This window comes from Oryctolagus cuniculus, chromosome 6, assembly GCF_964237555.1.
Source record: "Oryctolagus cuniculus chromosome 6, mOryCun1.1, whole genome shotgun sequence".
Lineage (NCBI taxonomy): Eukaryota > Metazoa > Chordata > Mammalia > Lagomorpha > Leporidae > Oryctolagus > Oryctolagus cuniculus.
In genome coordinates, this window is record NC_091437.1 from 17,744,599 (window position 1) to 17,766,647 (window position 22,049).

The following is a 22,049-nucleotide window of genomic DNA, read 5'->3' on the forward strand; positions in this document are numbered from 1 at the left end:
CTTTGAGAGGGTACAAAATCGTCTGACTTCAAATATTACATTTTTGAGGAACACCATGTGAGTTTCCGGACTCACTGATTTGGACAAAACCAAGAACAGAGGGAAGCTTGGCTATGGGCAGAAAAAGGCAGTGGAATTTCCCAGTAAGCTTGAGCTGGTAGCAAAGGAGATTCATGGAGGAAACTGCTGCTTAGCAGTCGGCACTGAGACCCCCAGACACCACTCAGGAGAGAGGCTGAGGCTCCATCTGTCAGATTTTCCCGGGAGCAAAGATGGGAATTCCTCTAGCTGATGTGTGGGTTTATTTATGGAATTGGTAAGATTTGGTCTGGGAGCAGCTGAGACACAGGGACATGTCCATGGCTCTGCTCAGCTTGTAAGCCAGCTGTGCACTCCCTAAGCGTCATATGACCCTTTGGGCTGTCATTCCTCCCCTGTGTCATGAGCCTTTGACACCATGAGTCATAGAACAAACTGCTCTCTGCAGCAGTGGAGCAGGCCTAGCACATCATGGCTCCTAGGAACCTCTAGTGAGAGGGCAAAAGGAAAAGAACAGAATAATTTCAGACCTCAGCAAAACTGTAGAGGAAGAGTGAAGAGCTGTGTGACCAGCATAAGGTTTTGATTTTCTGTTTCTTTTCTTTGTGATGGAGTTTCTTCCCTGTTATTAAGAATAATGATGTATAATCCTCAAATAAATACCTTTTCTGTTAATATAATGTAACAGGTATTTTGTGACTTTAGCTGTTGAAGAAGGAGTACATTTTGATAAGTCATTCAAGAATCAAATGATGGGTTCCCCAATAAATATTCCAGATTTATTTCTTTGTAATTATCCTTTTAAATTTGGGAAATTTATACAGTAATCATGGTCACAAATCAAGCTCTCCCTTTTTATTTTGAAGCTTGAATGACGATTTTCAAAACTTACTGATTTTTAACTACTTCAGCTTTGCCAACAAAGAAATCTACCTAGAGGGAAAAGGAGGAGAATCAGAATACATATTGCCTGTGTTTTCCTTCCAGATAGCCTCATAAAGAAGGGGCTCAGTGATTAAAAACTGGAAAGATTTTGTCTTGGTTTGCAATGGGAACTACAACTTCAATTCACACTGTGGATCACAGATATGGCATTTATAGCTGTGATTATTTCTTTATTAAGAGCATGATTACAAAATGTATGTTCTTGATCTCGCTTTAATTTCTTGAGTGAAAGCCTGGCAAACAACTGTAATGGTGTCATTCTGGATGCAATTCAGCTATCCGATGAATGCTAAATCACAATTTGTTTGATCTAATTCCTCCAGTTGGCTGAACAGATAAGTTAATTCCAAGTGATTGCCATGCAGGCAAGCATCATTCGCCTTGTCCTGTTGCTGGAAGGCATGTTCTTGGCAAGAAGAGAAGTCCACATCTGTGAAGTCTATGAGCATGTCCTCTTTTTTTTTTTTTTCCTCTCTCTCTCTCTCTCTCTCTGTTTTTTTGTGTTTTTTTTTTTTTTTTCCTATTTCATTCAACCTAACTGCATATCCAGTTGGAATTCAATCCCTGTGGCCTCAAATACTTGCATTTGGATTGATGGATGATTGAATATGTATTTGAGACTTTGTCGGAGTTTCTTTTTGGCACATTCTTTAGAATCCCTTATCTAGTACCTGTTCATGTTTCAATATTGGTTAAAAAAATCCTTGACCTAGAGAAAAAACTTGATATTCTATAGAGTGACCAAATAAAATATCTCTTTCTAACCTTTACTCCAATTCTAGTCACTCCATGTTTGAATGAGTTGTGGGCATGGATGTGTAGTCTTTGTTTTTGTTTTGTTTTGTTTTTTTTTGCTACAAAATTTAACTGCAACCTCTGGAATATCACTTAATAAGTTTATTTTTATTTGTAAATTAGAGAAAATAGAGTACAACTAATTTCTAAGATGCTTTAATGTCTTGAAACCTTTTAAATTGAGAGCTTTTAAAAGCAGTGCATGATTACTGACGTCATAAATAAGAGTGTCAATTGTTAAATCAAAAACAGGAGTCTCTATACACTTACTCCCCATGTAGGATCTCTGTCCTCAATGTGTTGTACTATGCAAATTAACAGTAAAACCAATATTTAAACAGTACTTTATACTTTGTGTGTCTGTGTGGGTGCGAACTGTTGAAATCTTTACTTAGTATATACTAAGTTGATCTTCTGTATATAAAGATAATTGGATGGTCCAAGTACTTGGGCCCTGCACCCCATGGGAGACCAGGATAGGTACCTGGCTCCTGCTATCGGATCAGCACGGTGCGCCGGCCACAGCGCACTAGCCGCGGAGGCCATTGGAGGGTGAACCAACGGCAAGGGAAGACCTTTCTCTCTGTCTCTCTCACTGTCCACTCTGCCTGTCAAAAAAAAAAAAAAAAAAAAAGAATCTTAATGAAGAACGGGATGGGAAAGGGAGTAGGAGATGGGATGGTTTGCGGGTGGGAAGGTGGTTATGGAGAGAAAACCACTGTAATCCAAAAGTGTACTCAAATTTATATTTATTAAATAAAAGTTTAAAAAAAGTGCATGATTGAAAAAATTTATCCTAACTATATTATCTTTTTCCTAGCCTACAATGACTTTCAGTGTTAAATATTCAATGTAAATTATTTCTTTTTAAAGTAATGATCTTGTTGTAGCTAGGATTACCTAAATTTGCCCTAAGCAACTCAGGTTTTATTTTCCTTTGTCAGATTTGCTGGTAGTTTTTCTTTTAATCTTATTGTAAACCATGTTATCATAAAGTAATCATTATACTTAGAGCACTTTTGAAATTCAGGGACTGCTTAGCAATGATTTTAAAAGTATGAGTCCCAATTGGGTCATAACATGTCTGCCTTCTATTCTAGTTTATACTCATATAGAACTATGGAATACAGATACATAGTAGAATAGTCAGAACTATTTTTAATTTTCTTGCATATTATGCACATTTTCTTCTATTTGTAAGCCTTCAAACTAATCCAAGAAAAAGAAGAGTCACCATAAAGTAAGGCCTTTACAGGGGTTAAAGCCCTTTAAGTATTTCTTTTTGCAATAAACTAGCTGCTCTTCAAAAAAACCCATCGTATTTTTGAGTGCTCATTAAAAATGCTGATATTATTTATTAAAGGTAATTTGGGAAAAAACTTCAGAAGAGGCAAGACCTTGGATATTTGAGGGTTCTTTGCTAGCTCTCTATCAAGTAGGTTCAAATGGCAGTGGTGGGTAGTCCCTGAGGCCTGGGTCACAGAAGTATCTCTCTTTAGGAAATGGACATACGGTGATTCCAGCATTTGGCTTGAAGCAGGTGCCAGGTTAATTCCAGGAGCAGCGTAACAGGTTCCAACCAGGCTCTGTGTGGTCTTTCTCACTCTGTGCAGTGCAGACAACTGATATCTCCCCACTGATAATTAGGGTTGTCTGGCGGGGGCCAGGGCCTCTCTTCCTGGTTTCTGAAGCCCTTTGCAGCCCTGCTTTCTCTTCCATTCAGTGTTTGTCATACCAACCCATCTCACAAAGCTCCAATAAAGATCATATTTTGCTATTCTCTTACCTTTGACACTCTCACTTCATCTCAAATTCAGCATTTTTTATTCTTTCTTTTTTTATTAGTTACATATCGGGATTTCTTACAGGGTATCTGGTTTTACACTAGTCTCTCTGCAAGTTTCAGAATTCATCATCTGCTTATGGTCCCAAATAGCTCCTTGAATTCTTAGATGTAGGCCTTTACATTAGGGATAAAACTGTTATAAAATTCACTATCCCAATCATTCTCTGGCCTAAGTACTTTTTTTAACGGCTGTTTCCTAGCAATACTGTAAGCTAATGAAGTTAAAACATTGTTTGGTTTACTTTCACATACACCCATGTCAGGCAAAGTGCCCAGCGCAGGTGATGCTGATATGCAAATGACATACAACAAAGACTACCACTTGCTGTCACTTCTTTGTGGAACGCAACTAAGAGTGTTGGTGGATTATTAAAGGACATCGTTAAAGCATAGCTGAACTGAAAGAAAAGGGGAGGAATGTATAAAGAGATCCCCCCTCACATTATATGCCCATCTTTTAAAGTCTAAAGCCTGAGTTACGTATGAGAGTTGGAACAAGACAATGATTAGAGATGAAATAAGAGGTTTCCACATAAAACCAAATTCTACAAAGAGCAACAACAAACGAATAAATAAAATAACAAGTCACAAATAACTGAAGCTCTGGAGGTGGAATGTGAAGATAAATAATTTAGCTGTGCACAGAGCAGAGTAAGTAAAACATCCCCCTGTGAGAATTTGTAACCCAGCTCTGCCCTCAGTGGATTGGGAATTGGAATTCATATTGCCTGTGTGACTTGGAAAAAAAAACCAAAAAATGAGAAGTTGAAAGCATTATTTAAAGTGCTCCTAGATTGACAGTGCCCCCGATTCCTGCCAGAAGCAAATGCTGAGCCTCTAGGGAGATAATAAATTCTAAACCCAGGTTTCAAAGAGTTCTTTCAGATTATGGTTCAAAAGGACATGATCTCACCATTAAAAAATCACTAAGTCACAAGGAAACAAATTATTAAGAGTGAGAATGAGGGAACTAATAAAACACAGACTCAGATTTTCCAGGATTGAGATATTAGAGGTAAAAACTACAGCATATAAAGTATGCTTCTTATGTCCAAATGAATAAAGGAGAAAATATAAAGTATAATTAAGAAACAAAAGAATGTATAATTTATGCAATCATATTTTAAAATGGAGTCCCTTTTTAAAAGCTAAAACATTAAATATTTCAACTGGAATAGCAAGGAGCGGATTTAACACAGATAAAGCTAAATCATCACCTGGAAGACCTGTCAGAAGAAAGTACACAGAAAGAAAAAATAGAAAAGAAATGTGAAGGACAAAGCAAGAAAGTTCAAGACAAAATCTTTCATTTTTTAAGATGCATTTATGTATTTGAAAGGCAAAGTTACAGTGAGAGGAGGAGAGACAGAGAGGTAGAGATCTTCCATCTGCTGGTTCACTCTCCAAATGTCTGCTACAGCCAGGGCTGGGCCAGGCTGAGGCCAGGAATTTCATTTGGGTCTTCCACATGGGTGGCAGGGCCCCAAATACTTGGGCCATCTTCTGCTGCTTTTCTCAGGATATTAGCAGGGAGCTGGATGGGAAATGGAGCAGCTGGGACCTGAACTGGCGCTAACAGGGGGTGCTGGGATCACAGCTTTACCCAGTGTGCCACAATGCCAGCCCCTCAGGACAGACTCAATCAATGTTTTTGAGAGAACAATGTGAGGAATCAGAGTAAGGCAATTTCTTTTAAAAAAATAGTTAAAAGCACTTCCATAATTGCTGAAAGATTCAGAAAGTCAACCAACTCATAAAAATGATCAAGAAGAAAGACATGTATACCTCGTCTCATCAGAGCCCAGAATGACCAAGGTCATAAAGGCAGTCTTGAAGCAGAGGAGAGGGAGCAGATTCATGGAGCAACACCTGACAGCAGAGTTCCCTGAGCCAGGCAGCCTGGCATCCTGCGCTGCCCGGACCCTCTTTCTCCAAGTGACATTAGGTGGAAGGCTGAACTCTGTGCCTCCAGCACAGAACTGTAAAGTAGGAATGAGAAAAGCAGTACCTACCTTGTACTCATAGGGTTTATATTAGTCCATGTCTCGTTGCCAGAACAAAATGCCAGAGACTGGGTGAGTTGTAAAGAAACAAGGTTTATTTAGCTCATAGTTTTGGGGTCTCAAAGTCTGAACAGCATGGGTCTGGCTTTGGCAAGGGTCACACTGATGTCATTTGGCATCATGAGCACACGCTGTGCGAGAGGGGGACAGCATATGGCAGGGTGGGGAACTGGGGGCCAGTGCAGGGCCCTCCTTGCTTCTGTACAGCAAGTGTCTCACAGAAACTCACTAGGATCCCATGAGAACTGCTTTACTGCCCTCCAAGAACAGCATCCTCGATAACCTCTCAATTAAGCCCCACCCCTAATGGCTGCACATCCTCTAAATGTCACCACACTGGAGATGAATAAAGGAAGAAATGGGGGGAAAAACACCAAAAAAAATGAGAAGTTGAAAGCATTATTTAAAGTGATTCTAGATTGACAGCTTCCAGAACATTCCCATTTGGGGAAATACTCAAACTATATCCAAACCACAGTTATATACAGAGGGGTTGTTACGAGAATCAAATAAGACAATATTCATTAAATGCTTAAAACAGATTCTAGCACATGACAAATGGTAGCAAAGTGTTAGGTAAAACAGTAGACTCTCTTTCTTAGCAGAGCACAATGATGCTGTTGCCATCTCCTATTTGGTATCATGGCCGCACTCAAACTCCTTGGGAGTCTTAAGAGTTTCAGAAAGAGGACCAAGCGCTCCATGCATCACCAGCAAACCAGTATGTTGATGAAAGATTGATCATAGAAAGTGGAAACCCTGAGGTACTGACTGCAGGGTACAGAGAAGGTTGAAGGGCAAGATCTTGATGCCCAGCATTGATTATGGGAGAAACAAGAAAACAAAGCACATGTTGCCAAGTGGCTTCTGGGAGTTTGTAGCCCTCAAAGTCAAGAAGTGAGAAAGGCTATGTATTTGCAGCAAATCTCCCTGTACTGACATTGCTCACAAGTTGTCCTCCTAGAACTGCAAAGCCAGAAAGTGTAGCCCAGCTGGTCGGCAGAGTCACCAGTCACAACGGCAGGCTGTGCAGTGAGAAAAATGAATAGGCAGCTCATAGTACATTTTATTTGTACTTAAATAAAACCATAAAATCTGCCATCTGGCAAAAAGAAAATACAAACAGATGGAAGACTTTTCAAGAATAGCAATGGAATACAACAGAATAATATATTCAAGTTATAAATGAAAATAATCATCTACCTAGAATTGTGCACCAAGAAAAACATTTTCAGAAATAAGAATAAATATATTTTAAGCAAAACAAAGAATGAGCAAATAAACAAATCCCATCAGTTCAATAGGCCCTCTCTCGAAGTCCTAAGTGTGAGCTCCAGGAAGAATAAAAGTGATCCCAGAAGAAGTATCTGAAATACAGAAGGAAATGCTAAACAAAGAAAATGGAACACGAGTGGGTAGAATCACTAGACAAATTGAGTGTTCTAAGTATAGAAATAATTAACTTGGAATAAAATATTGACAACAGTTTCATATGATTAGGAATGATATGATATAAATTAATATATTCTGAGATTCTTTTGTTCTTTGGGTGGAGGGCAAAACTTTAAAATGCATTAGATAAACAAGTTATTATGCTAAATGTTTATAAAATGTCTAGGGGATCTGAGACAACATGTGAAGACTAGAAATAGAGTGTAAAATAGGAAGACACAAGAGAGCGCCCGACTGCTTAGAGTAAAACCGTCCCCCTGGAAGACTTGCTGTGAACCCACGCTTCTGCAGGCTTTCATCTTGGGGGCAGGACATTGCCCGCAGTTCCAAGTGAGACCACATTTTGTAGGATCCTGGGCCCCAGCAGCAGGAGTTGTGGACACTGACACTCGACACTCAGAGTTTCCTAGCAATCACAGCCTGCCTGCCTTGGGATCCTGGGACCTAATACCATCTAGCCTTTCATCTCTGTTTGCGTCAGCACAAGAATTAAGAATTCAGAGGTCGTGCCTCATCCACCAGCTTCCAGTTCCCACGTGACTTTGTATACTGACTTTCCTGGTCTCTTGCCATTTTGAACATTTCCATCTCTTCTATGAACATTCCTTGCACGTTCTTGCTTCTGATAAAACCTGTCTATTCTTGTTGGCTTTGCTTCTCTTTCATCTCTCTTTTAGGGCGGTTATTTTCTTTCAGCACTCCTCCTAACATTGAACCTGGAAGTCAGGTACCAGTTTCCCTAGATAACCATTTCTATTTTTTAGTCTCCTTTGTATTTGAAACTCATCATTAGACAGACTAAAACATCTACCACTGAATTCACTATTGTTGCCTGTTGTCTCTGGCCCAGATTCAAATCTCATTTCTTAAAGAGTTTGGCTCCTGACTCACTGTCCACAGGTTCCTCTAATTGTCAAGCCTAAATCTCAGCAGCTTCATATAATCAATGTTTATTGTTTATTAAGAGTTCATTTGCAAATAGTGAGGGATGGGGGAAAGCTGTGCTCCATGTGGTCATTCAGGGGGATGGATTCCGTGCCATCTTTATCACATGGTTTGCCAGTTTATCTTGGAGATGAATGTTTTACTGGAAGATGAGAAAAGAGAGTACAGGAGCATGGAAAAGGTTCCTCTGAGGCAGGCAAAGGAGGTTGGGAAAGGTAGTGTGCATACCTGAGTAATCGCGACTGAGTAACTATGCTTTTGTGCCCTTAGCTGTCTCCTTTGTCCTTCTTCCCACACACTCATCCCTCCTGGAAAGTGGTAATCTGAAATCCCATTCATTCACTGCATCCATTTCAATGATCCTGACTTCTGGGTCCTACACTGCAGGGTACTCGTCATCAGGCCAAAACTGGATTCCTGAGTCCTGAGCAGTAGAGGCAAGTTTATAGTATGCTTCCTAACACCCAAATACAAACCACCAACTTCTCCCCCCGCATCCCTCCACACATCCACTTCACTGGTGGGGCAGGGACAAGAGGCTTACAATTCAAATTTCCATTTTGAAAATGGAAATTGATTGCAATGAATTGCCTTGAATAATGATCATCAAAGCCTTCTCTACTGGGTAATTGGAGCTCCTGGTTTAGACCTGATTTTTCTCTCTGCAGGAATTCTTTGGTTCATAGTCTTGGTGACCTCCAGTTCCGTTTTCGGTTAAGTTTGTCCTCTGTTTTCTTCTGTAGCCATGAATGAAGTCAACCTGTGGGACAGTAAGTTTTGGGATTGTAAAGCTTTTGTAGCTTACTCCATTCTGGCACAAATTTGAGGCACCAGTAACTATTTTGTAGGCCAGACAAGACATTTGAAGGCTTTTTAAGTTGAGATCTGTGATTTCTTTGGCAGTATAATGCCCTTGAAAATTTAGTAGGCAGTGGACTGATTTGCCTCCCGTAGTTTTCTGTGTCACTGAATGTTTCCTCATCCTTTCCTGGCCATGATACTCTGCCCTCTTGTCTCTGCTTCCTTGCTCCCAGGCCACTCTCTCAATGGAATGGTGCCCACCATGAGGTCATGAGCTATAGGGAGAAGATCCCAAGATCTTAATTCGATCATTGCCAGAGTTGAATCTTTTTTTAAAAAAAGATTTATTAACTTAATTGAAAGGCAGTGTGATAGAGATAAGGAAAGACAGGAAGATATCTTCCATCTACTGATTCACTCCGCAAATGGCAACAGCGGCCAGGACTGGGCCAGGCTAAGAACAGGAGCCTAGAACATCAACCTGGTCTCCCACATGGATGACAGAGGCCCAGATGCTTTTCAAGCAGTGTTTTACAAACTTAAAAATAGCAAGGGCCTCCCTATTTCTAGTGTCCAGTATCAGATATCACATCTTGCCCCTGGACCACTAAGTTGATGCCTTTGTTCCTACTGCTGCTCTTCTCCCCTGATGGATAATCCTTCACTGACACAGGTTGTTGGTACTTTTCATATTCCAGGCACACTCCTATTTTGGAAGACTTTGTATTTCCTATTCCCTATGGGATTAGAATACTCACTCCCCAGGTATTCACATGCTAGGTCTCTCTTGGAGGTTTTTACTCAAAAGTTGACTTTTCTTTGGGGGAGGTGAAGTGTTCCATAGCTATTCTCTTCATTATCCATTCACTCATTCTTTTCTTACTCCCCTTTTTCCACAGTTTGGGCCACTGCGACACCTTTAAACTGGCTCTTAGGTGCTCTTGATATGACCTCATTGATTTTGGAAAGCTTGTTTGTTTCTGACATAACAATGAGTTGCAGGCTTGCACAGTGCTTTCATGATCCCAATTCTGGAATTATTTTTTTTCTAAAGAGCCTGCCCATCTACAAGATAAAGATAGAGCCCAAAGTTTGGGTGCTCAGGGTAGGTGTTGCTACTGGGCTGACATTGCATTGCATCTACCAGTTGGCCGTTGCAATTATGGAAACCACCTTGATTGGTTTTTTATACTGTAAGTATCCCCTTTTCCTCTACTCTGTAGCCTTACCCTTATAGGGAAATCATTATATTAATTTCTTGTTTATCCTCTTGTTGTTTGATTTGACATAAACACCTATGTACACATTCTCTCCCTGTTTCTTTCACAAAATGTATACTCCTTTGTACCTGAATATATTCTTCTAAGAATATAGGCAGGCAATCTCTCCATAGAAGTGTATGGAGATCTTCCTTTTGAAAAACTGCCAACTATTGCAGTGACTAGCTGTGTTAGAGTGTCTTCAACTCCTTATTCATTGCTGAAACCTTAGTTGTTTGCAATCTTTTGTTCTTACTAAGGATATTGCAATGAAGACCCTTATACCTCTATGATTTCATACTGGTGTGCGTGTATCAGTAGGAATGATTCTTGCAAATGGGTTGCCATGTCAACAATATATCTGAAATTTGGTTACATGTTGCTCAATTGTCTTGCATTGGGGTACTGAATTTTGTTTCTCAGAAGCAATGTAGATGTGCAGGTTTTTGCCAAGTAGATAAGTAAAACATGGTAATGGTGTATAGCTTCAATTTTATAGTCTCTTAATATGAATGAGATTGGGCATGCGTTCATGTTTTTAAGGTTTTTCTTTTCCTGTGAACTCTCTGGTCATATTTTTTCCTCATAGTTCTATCCAATTTTTTGGTCTTTTTGGATTTATTCTAAGTAGCCCTATACATATCAGGAAAATGTATTTTATCTCTAATAGGTGTTATTATTCTCAAGTTTGTTATTTGTACCACAGTTTTCTTACAGTTTTTTCTTTCCCTCAACATGCATTGGTTTTTTGGTGTGTGTGTACTCTCATTTATAATCTTTTATCATCTGGACTTTATCTTATGTTTACAAGGGCTTCCTTTGTTGAAATAATAAAAAAATTCACCCACTCATGTTTTCATATAGTTTTCTTTTAAAAACATATTTTTTGGAGTTTTTCTAGAGTATTTAGTGAGGTTATAGTGTACTTTTGTCACTCTCCAGGTGGCTATCTGGTTGTCCCAGTGTGTTATTTAAAAGTGTGTTTGTAGCTCATTGATATGAAAAGCCTGCTTCATCATATTTCTCTCTCATATGTGTTTGAGGGTGTTTCTGGAAATTCTGTCTGGTCCCATTGTTCCACCTGGTTATTCATATTCAGTTCAATGCTGCTTTAATTATTGATTCGTATAATATGTCATAGTGCTGCGTTAGGCCAGTTCCTCATATAGTTCTTTTCCATAGTTTCCCTGTTTTGGTTTGTTTTTCCATCTAAGCTTCAGAATAAAACTTTCGAGTCTGAGAAAAACAGTTCTTTCGGTGTTTTCGCGGGGCTTCTGAGAGAGCCTTTCTTATGAAATTACATTGGAACTAGATGGTCAGGCTGAGCATTCGCATCCCAGTGCTTGCACTTTGTGACTGCATAAAAACAAAGGCTTTTCTGATTTAAACCCAAAAATAATGATCACACAAAGCGGATTTTTACCTAAGGCACCGTATATTTCTGGTTCTTATGATTCCAGGCTTTTCAATTTGTGGACTTAAAGGCTCTCTGCAAGCTTTGCCTGAGGTGGTCACTTGCAGGTCATTTTGTCCACCTTTTTTTTCTCTAACACCATACAATTCCAAGTTTTGTGCTTTTAAAAATAAAACTATTTTCTCCTAAAAAGATTAAAAGTGCTCCAGGGAAGAATCTCTGGTTTGGAGGTCTGTATACAATTGTGTAATTTCTGGCTCAAGTAATTTCTAGTTTGCCTGGAATTTTAACAATAGTCTTGAGGTTTTGCATGTTCAACAGACGTTGAGCTCTTCAGTAACTGTTCCGAATATTTCTGAGCACCCCAGACTTGTGAAGATCAGTGGAAAAATATGTGTGTTTGTCTTATTTGTTTCTTTAGGAAAACCCCCATCCTGAATTTAAATGACATTTCCTTAAAGAAATCACATGCACATATATAAAATACTAATGTACAGAAAGAGCGCCATCCAAAAAAGAAAGCTTAGCAATATAGGAGGTAAAGGTCTCTTAATAACTGTACTTCACCCACACTGCACATATATAATTTTTGTGATTACTAGCTCCACTATTAAAAAAAAAAGATCCTTAATAGACGTTATATACAATGTGGGTGAACTTGAGTTTAGTATAACAATTCTAACTTGTCCATTTCCTGACTTCTGTGGTATTCCATGCAGTTTTGGAAAATGTTGTTCTCTTTTTGGTATTTTCTTAAATGAAAGAAAAACATAGGAATTGTAAAAACGGACCCATATCTAATCATGCTTATGTGTAAAAGAATTATGGACATTTCAATATGGATGTGTGTGATCCAATTTCACATTGCTATTAACTCCATTATTCAGCCTCTTCTTGGTCAAACCGTGAGGCTGGCAACAGGGACAAAGAGATGAAGGTAATTTAATTCCCATATTGGCAAACCAAAAGGCAGAGTGTCGAGGGGACTCAGGCATGTAGGAAATAATTAGAAAACAAAGCAGTGAGAACAGTTCAAGCACTCTTGCTTAGTGTTTAGAACATTACAATGACAGAGGAACTACCGTAGCAGACGAGGACACTGAAGGAAATGGGAAAGACGAATACAACATGGGGATATGTTCAAAGCTTTTAGGAGAGCACAGAATGTGCTCGGAGAAGACATGGTGTGTGGTGATCACATTAGGTTTTGTAGGAAAACTTGCTCAGTTTCTGCTGAGAAATCCCAGGGCCTCTACTAGACTGTGCAGGAAGGAGGAGGCAGTCACAAAACGTAGAGGTGAGAGTTTAGGCTCTTGTTGAGAAGCCGCAATCCCCTTAGCTCCAGATTCCAGCTTCCTGCCAATGCAGACCCTAGGGGACAGCAGTGATGGCTCAAGTAGTTGGGTTTCTGCCACCCAGGTGAGAGAAGTGGAGTGAGGTCCCAGGGTGGATCAGTGGGTGGGAGGTCTCTCATTTCTGTATCTCTGCCTCCCAAAAAAATAAACGATAATAAAAAAAAGTGGAGGATGAACTAAACATCGAAAGTTGATGAACTGGATGTGTTTGAGGTAAGACGCTTCTTTGTTTCTTGCTTAGATACATGTGGGATGAAGTGTTTAGTGAGATATTGTGACTACAAAGGACAAAATGCATATGGAGGAAAGGCTGGCTTGCTTGCAAAATCATAATTAAAATTTTATGTTTATAATTCTCCTACAAGTGTTGTGCTTTTTATTGGATATTTTTCATTTATAGGTCAATAACTATGTTTTACATTTTTTTAACAGGACTATAAAAATAATCTGTAAAGAATGTCAAGATTCGAGGTAAGTTGTAATCCATATTCTGTACTTTGGAAATTTATATTCATTAAATAAAAATTAAAAAAAAAAAGCTTCGAGGTAAGGAGAAGGCAGTTGCAACAGACAGAGTGTGGAGAAGGCTTTCAAATAGGCTCCTCTGCCCTCTGGCATAAACAGCAATGCAAAGACAAACCTGGTTCACTTTTCCTGGCCCTGACTATTTTGTCCACTTCTCACCCTACACCTAGCAGCCTCTGAATGCTGGGAATCCTACCTCCGTCCCTGCTGCTTGTGCCCGTTAGTGGTCTTTTCTTTGGTCAGCAGCTTGGGGTGGTGTTGTGGCAGAGTGGTGGGTAAGAGTCACTGATAGGAATTTTTTAAAAATTTATTTATTTATCTTAAAATGTATTTGTTTATTTGGAAGTCAGAGGTGCAGAGAGAGGAGAGACAGAGAGAGAGGTCTTCTATCCACTGGTTCACTCCCTAGATGGCTGCAACAGCCAGGGGCTGGGCCAGGCTGAAGCCAGGAGCCAGGAGCTTCTTCTAAGTCTCCCACATGACTGCAAAGGCCCATGAATTTGAGCCATCTTCTACTGCTTTCCCAGACCATTAGCATTGAGCTGGATGGGAAGTGGAACAGCCTGGATACGAACTGGCACCCATATGGAATGCTGGCATCTTGGGCGGTGACTTTACCAGCTCTGCCACAGTGCTGGCCCCGAGATCTGTTTATTGCAGAGGGAGGGGAAGATTTAGAGGGAGAGATCTTCCATCTGCTGGTCACTTCCCTAATGGCCGCAACTGCTGAGACTGGGCCAGGCTGAAGCAAGGAGCCGGGAACTCCATCTGGGTCTCCCACATGGGTGGCAAGGCTTCAAGTTATTGGGCCATCTTCTAGTGCTTTCCCAGGAATATTATCAAGAAGCTGCCTTACAAGGGGACCAGTGATGACTTGAACTGGTATTCCAATGGATGCCAGCAATGCAGTTGGAGTCTTAACCAACTGCATCACAGCACTGGTCCCAGGGATGAGATTCTTAATTCTAATTTCTCTACACAACAACTACACCTTGGCCAGGGATGTAGATATTGCAGTGACCATTTGATGAGATCTTGGTGTGGATTTGCTGGAACCTTTCAAATTTAACTCCTACTGCACCAGTTTCAAATTTAACTCACACTGTATTTGCATTGACATCACCGTGGCTTAAAGTTTTAAAGAAAAAGCCAACAAGATTTTCTATTAAATATCAGGTGCTGTAGTTCACCTTGGGAATATAATTGTGAATAAGATAGAGCCTCTGCCTTTATGGAAACACTTTCTCTAAAAAAGAGATTACACAAATAATGACACAATGGAAATATAAGAAAAAACAGATCAGTAGGAAGGGAAAGGCAGGAAGGCATGAGGTACCATGAGGCTTTCTGATTTAGGCCGGGAGGCAGTGAGGCCGTGTTTCCCAGAGGAAAAGTATGATTTGAATTGAGATCTGACAAGTGAGCAAGTGTTAGGTCATGACAGGAGGCAGAGGTGAAAGTGTTCCTCAGGCTCTCGATGTGGTCTGAACAGGCAGGAAGGAAGAGGAAGTCGGTGGAGGAGAGGGACTGCGTGGCACGCACAGGAGGTGAGGCCACGGTGGGTGGAGGTGCGGCTCTCGGATGATACCGCTCTTCATCTTTACATCAGTAGGTGCCATGGAATTGTGCAAGCAGAGTTCTCACAGGCTTACATCTATTGTTGGTAATGCTTTGAAAAGCTCATCTTGGTTAACGTACGGACAGGATTTGGAAGGAATAAGAGTGGATAATGGAGAAACCCATGAATAAATCAGCACAATCCTTCAGGAGAGAAATGATAGTGATCCAGCTCACAGAGGCAGTGCAGATGGAGACAAGTAAATAGATTAAGAAGCGGTTTTTAAAAGGCTGAACTAAGAAAATAACTCATGGTTGCATGGAAATAACAGTTTAGAAAGTTCATTTTAGGGGCCAGCGCTGTGGCACAGCAGGTTAAAGCCCCAGCCTGCAGTGCTGGCATCCCATATGGGCACCGGTTCAAGTGCTAATGGCCTGGAAAAGCAGGTGAAAATGACCCAAGTTCTTGGGCCCCTACATCCCCATGAGAGACCCTGAAGAAGCTTCTGGCTCCTTGCTTCAGATCAGCTCAGCTCCGGCCCTTGCAGCCATTTGGGGAGTGAACCAGCAGATAGAAGACCCTTCTGTCTCTCTGTCTGTACCTCTTTCCATAACTTTGCCTTTCAAATAAATAAAATAAATCTTAAAAAAAGAGTTCATTTTAAAAATTCTGACTTATTATCTGAAATCCATAGAATAACATTAATAGAACTGAAAATGTCTTTGATGATCTTGCCACTCCATTTCTCCATCGGTTTACTTTCTTCCCAATGGTTCATACATGATTTCTGCATGTGTATATCCCAGGTATTTTCTAGACTTTCTATTCGCCTGTCTTCAATAAAAAAAAAAAAAAATGATGATTTCACCAAGTAACCTAAAACTACAGTTCTTTAAAATTAATTGAAAACTTTACAGTAGTTTACTTAGTGTAAAACAGATATGGTTTAAAACTTAGAAAGGAGATTCTGGATTTAGTCAGGAAGGATCTTGGAGTAATGGATTCCAGATGAAAACACAGTGAGCCTGGAAAGCCCCAGTCCCTGAGGGCTCTTACTTCTTAGTTCTCTTGTTCCCCCTCCCCCCAACCTAGTCTGTCTCTCAACTGTGCAGCTGGGGAATGCCTCTGGAATTCCAGAATTTCTAAACCTTTGTCTATGTTTCCTCCGAGTTCTCCAGCAAGAAAATATTCAGGCCGCAAGGCGTTCTTTTTGTCCCTTCCAAAAGTACAGATACACCTCTCACACAGCCTTACCACAGTCCCGGGTTTGTATCCTACGCTTCTCATTGTTATGGCTTTTATCACTCTGGGGCTTTCAAATTATTTGTATTTAACCAATGTCATTGGCCTTTCTCATTTTGGAAACCTCCTTATTTACTATATTTTGGGGTATAAGAACTAAGTCATGCATGGAGACATTTTGAAAGTTTTTTTGGAAAAGGCTCTTAACAGATGGTAGAACAGCCATGAAGTAGGCTCACTTACAAATAGTAACAGTACAATAAATGGGAGCCATGGAGTTTCAGCAGGGGTTTCCGGAGGTAGACACAGAATCAAGAGAATTGTGGCATTAAAGTCAGTGGCGCATGAATTGTGCTATTATTCTTCCTGAAAGTTATTGGCTTCTGTGGCTTCATCAGATCAAAATTCTGCTGCATGGAAAGCAGAAGAGGTACTGCCCTGCCTCACTTCTAGGAAGATGAAAACTTCAGCAACATTCTTCCATTTCCTCAGCAGGAGCAAACTGAGTGCCCGTGGATAATACTGTCTACGTAGGCGATTTCACCAGTACCCAACCTCTTGGACTCACTTCCAAACATTGTACAAATTAGCAACTTAGGCACTGTAACAGGGCCAACTGGTCTTAGGGGAGCAGAGTGAGCTAGATGGAAAAGTGTAGGGTGGTAAAAAGCAGCCCTGCCTCCCAGAGGGCATGGGCATATTGGGTTGGGGAGGGAGCAAGACAGACTCCTGGCTCCAGCTGTGGCACTGACCCTAAGAAACTCAACAGCTGTCCTCTCAGTGGGCTGAAATCAGGTCTGATCCAAGCACTTTGTTGCATGAAGAAAAGCATTTCCTTGGGTATTATTCTGAAATATTGTCCAAAAATTCCACCATAAATTAGCTTTTGAGAAAGCAGTTTTCCCCAAATCATATTATAATTTTATGTATATAATTACAGTTCCATTGTTGTTTTTTAAAGGTTTTTAGCTTCACCTGGTGACCTGATGTAACATTCCTTTCACAGCCAAGCGTTTCCTGAGGAGGAATGAATATCTACCCTGTATCTGAATGCCTCCACCTGAGTTCAAGAAATTTAATTCTCTTTGGAAGGTATTTAGCAGTTGGGCCAGGTGGAGCCTTTGGGAGGTAATTAGGATTGGAGGCGATCCTGAGGACCAAGCCCTCGGGATTGCATTAGTGGCTTTATAAGAGGGCCACCCAGCTAGCAAGCCTGATCTTTCTCACCAGGAGCTGCTCCATGGCGCCCCGGAACTCTGCAGAGTTCTCCCCGTTAGCGAGAAGGCCCTCGTGACATGCAGCCCTTCAGCCTTCGGTTTGTCAGCCTCCAGACCTGTAAGAAATGAATTTCCTTCTTCATTTTCTAAAAAAAGACAAGTTGCTCCATGTGTGGTACTAAACAAAGAACAAATCGAGGCATACCCTTTCCCGGCAGATTGCCGTGGAGCCAGGGAGCAACGAATGAGAGGGAGAAGGTGGGCGCGTTGTCCTAGAGGTCACGCATCTGACATAAAGCACATTTCAGGAGCCTTGGTCCTAGAGCTGATGCTTGGCCAACGACAGCAGATGGAAATGGAAGAAACTGAGGGTCCAGAATGGGGCAGATGCTCCAGCCCCAGGAATTATGAATTTTAGTTGAGAAAAGAATTTTGTATTTTTCAACAAGGTTGAGTTTTTCCATATTTTAGGGAAAAAAAAACCCTGTTGAAATAATTTCTAACTCAGGCACTGTAAAATGGGGAACCTTGTGGGAGTCGGTCTACAGGAGAGACAGCCTTCCTACTGTTTGTGGAAGCAGGGATCACAGAGACATCCCCTCTGAATTTTAGGAATAAAGATAGAAATGATAAACTTGGTAAAACTAGACAAGTCCTCAGAAAATTTCATCAATTATTTTTCTTAAAAGTTTGCATGCAGGTGAACTTTGTCATACAGTTTTCTGTTTTCTCTCCAATCAAGGATTTGTATTAACTCCAAATTCTTTTCCATTTGACAAATATGTTTAATTCAATAAATAATGTTAAGCTTATACCCAGCAGCCTTTAACTGTATATATAACAAACGTATTAAAATCCATCCACATTTGGTTTGGCAATGTATCTTCTTGATTTCTGTCTTAAAAAAACATAACCGGTCAAACATGTGATTTACTTTCATAATTTTGCCCTGAATCCAGGTGTTATTCATTAGTACTTGCATTTGCCAAATCAGAGTAAATTTCCAGATAGTAATAATTAAGAAAAATAATTAGCTCTTTCTTCTCCTGACTTAAAAAAATTCTCAGATACTGTTGTAAAAGTTGGTGATCTTTCCTCAGTTACTATCCCCAGATTGGAACTTTTGAGAATGTTTGGGGATTTGTTTTGTTTTCTAATCAATGACAGTGATGTAGGGGTTCTCTTTGTTTCAGTCATTATGTTGTAATGATCAGAACTGGCTGTGTGTGTGTGTGTGTGTGTGTGTGATATGTTAGAAGTAAGTCCAAAGTGACATGCCAGGGGCAGGTTAGGCTCCCTAGAGTTTGCTGAGTCCCCATTGAGATCCACGATTTTTTTTAATATCAGGAAGTTTTGGTTCCTATCAGAAAGTAAATATTCCTCTACGGTTGGTTCTTGAGGTGATCAGCCTTTGTTATTTTGCTATAATGAAGGAAAACAGTTCTTGACACATCTGTCTAAAGAAGAGGCCACAAAGTTGGAACAACTTACAGTGTAGCACAGGAAGTTAAAAAGGACCTAGTAAGAAAATTCTGTGGTCCACCATGTGAATTCTCTGGACCACATTCTAGAGTGAGTTAACAAGCAAAGTAGTAGCCTTTTCTTGAAGTAAGGCAGAAGATGCTGTTCACTTAAAACCCTGAACTTCGGAAACTAGAACTCCAGATGAGATGAAATCCGTGGTTGAGCAACTATGCAGATGTTGCTGTGTTCATTGTGTGGAATGTAATATAGTTGGGAAGAACAACAGTAGAATAATGGGAGGGCTACAGTGGATACAATTCTGTTGGGATGAAACTCAGGTATTGCAGTAACAAGAGCCAATATTTTCTCCATATAGGGATTAATTGCACGGTCAACAGCTGGAATTTACAAGGAGGCATATTAAATAAAGTAACAGGCAAGCTTGAGCAGGATTCCCACAAAAGCAGTAAAATGGGAATACCCAGAGAACTGGCAAATGTACTCTTGCACCTATTTTCTTAGGCACGGCTGTCCATGCATAGGTTAGAAGATGGAAATTTGTGAATAGAAAGCTATGTGTCACATAGGAAAGATACAGCAGGAATGATTACTTGCAGCAGTTAGAAAACCCATGCGTCAGAGTGGGAACTTCTCAAATGTACTTCATCGTGAGCAGAAACGGTTACTTCTGCCCCTCTTTCATTGCCATTTGTCTAGGGGGTTGTTCCGCTTATTCCTCTAGCCTTGGGTTATAAAAGCTCATCTTGTACTTGCTTTCTCCAAAGGCCTTGGCGAGCCAATCATTCCGCTCCTCTGGAACTTGGCTGGTTTCTTTCTGAAAATGTGTGAAATCTTTGACGGTGGAGGTCAAAATGCAGAATGATTTACAGGAACTTCAGCTGCACAACCTGAGTTAGCACAGTTCGAAAATCTTGGGTGAGTTACCCACTACACGTAGAATTAAATCTGAGTTCTTTACTCTTGCTGAAAATTCCTGCACATTACACTCCTGTCTCACCTTAGAATCTCCTCTCTAGACACAAACACCCTCTCTCTGCCTCCGCAAAGGCGAGAAGCTGAGATACTGTGCTGGCCTTTCTGAAGCTCCTTGCACTCTGCTGGCATGTGCTCCCCTCTGCAGCGCTGCCCTTCTTGTGTGTGTCTTTTTCACCTTTGAATCTCCGTTTATTTCCCTTCTCAAGGAGATCAGACTTGGGTATTTATTTATTTATTTATTTAGCTATAGAACATATCACAAACTGCATGTTTGCTGTGGGAGTAATTCCTATTCTGGAGCATATGAGGTATTGTGAGATAGGATGGACAGCCCCCACCCTCCCCGCTGAATCAAACAGCATAGGCAGCATCAGAGTGCATGGTATGGGGCAAACAAGTCCCTTTTAATGAAAATATTTCAGAAGTCTGAGGATGCATGTGTGTGCTAGATCAAGACACAAAATGTGGGCCTCAGGGGAAAAAAGTATAAACCAGAATAAAAAATATTGAATACAAACCTGTTGAATTAATAGCTATTTTTTCAAGTGGAAGAGCCTTCATTTTCTCACACTCATGACTGTTTACAGGAGGGTGATACAAGTGCTCATTTGCAAAGGTATTAGAAAACCTTGTTCTCAAGAAGGCTCCTGCTGGCTGCCTCTGAAATTCCTTGAAGCATCATTCTCCTGTCTCCCCGTGTTGCTATTTTCCGTGCGGAAGCTGCTGTGACACATAACGCTTCCAGTCTTACTCATTATGTATGAGTTGTACTCAAAAACAGGGAAAATGGATGCTAGGAAAATACTACGTGTGGATTTCAAAATTTTTTTTGGATAAAAACAGTCTTGTCTTTTCATTCCATTTTCCATGAACTTTCTGAAATGCCTTCAATGTACCTAAGTGTTCTTAAGATCTTTTCTCAAAAGGAGGTTGTGATTGGAAGGACAGCATGAGGAATTTGGGGAGAACAGTGGCATTTGGGTAGGGATACATGGCCAACACTGAGGGATGTAGAAAAGCTACATGGAGTAAGCCCATATCCAGTTTCAGTCTTTTGCACACTGTGCCTAATGCTTCATGTGATTATTCCATCAAGAGTGATGGGAAGGAAACTCAAGTGTATTTTTTCGTAAGATAATGTACTCTGCCTGGCCCCATTGAACTGTATCTGGTAGGTGCCTCCCTTCTTCCCAAGTAGAAAAGGAGTGGGAGCTCCATATATAACAGTGATAACAAAACACGTGTGAGAAGTTGGGTTGAGTGTCCACCTCAGCAACAGAAAATGAAGAAAAAATTTTTTTTCTCAGCAGTGTAACTTGATTCAGAAACTAAAGCATTATTTAAGCCAATATGGTTAAATTTAAAATTTTTTCCAAAATTCCTTCCAGATTAGGGGGAAACAAAATAATAAATAGTTAAAACAAAAGCATGGTCGCCAAATTGGGGGCTCCGTATAATCCCATTTGACTTTGAAGTTCTGCTTGCTGGGGTAAAGTCTTTATTCACATTCCACCAAGAGACCATCATCCACACCCACTTTCTTTTTAAAGAAAAACATTTACTTTTGTGACTTGGTCATAATGAAATACAAAGGACGTCTTTGTGTGTGAAAATGAACCGGGGTGTGAGCCTTTTAAGGAAAAATTAAAGAAGGATGTGTATGTGGGGGGTGACATTCCCAAGTCTTGCTCTGTTGATCCTGCCTGCCTCCTACTTAGAAACCAGGCGGCTCTGCAAGGCGAAGCCCAGATGTTGTGTATCAAGGAGCAAAACAGCGCCTCCACTAGCTCACAGCTGAGCCCTGCAAACAGGGCCTGCTCCAGTCGGGTTGGAGCAGAGTTACAGGGACTGGCCCAGGGAGGATCTCAGCCACAAGTCCCCTGATGGTTGCCTTTGGCAAGACGGACATGTATCTTCCTGGAACTCCGGGGTCATATTTAGTGTTAGAGCAGAGCTGGCAGTTAGGAGCGAGGTAAATGGGGCAAAGCTATTTGAAGTGACCTGTGAAGTGACCTAGGGGAAATCTAACTGAAGCTGGTGCATTTGGGAGTGTGGTATCTTACGAGAACAAACCGAACATGCAGGAATATTTTAAAGAAACTGCGTGTGAGGGCGATTTTGAAAACGGCTAAG

The 22,049-nt window shown here is 40.6% G+C and overlaps 1 long non-coding RNA gene across 4 annotated transcripts in view; it reads left to right on the forward strand.

Moving 5' to 3' along the window:
- Positions 1 to 18,690, forward strand: part of LOC138850135 (uncharacterized) — a 155,009-nt gene extending 136,319 nt beyond the window's left edge. For 3 of the 4 annotated variants that reach the window (XR_011389696.1, XR_011389695.1, XR_011389697.1), the window contains 3 exons: positions 13,347 to 13,385; positions 17,246 to 17,331; positions 17,470 to 18,690. This is a non-coding gene — a long non-coding RNA (uncharacterized lncRNA). The remainder of the gene's footprint in view (positions 1 to 13,346; positions 13,386 to 17,245; positions 17,332 to 17,469) is intronic. The other variant, XR_011389698.1, reaches the window with a different exon arrangement.
- Positions 18,691 to 22,049: the final 3,359 nt, after the last annotated feature.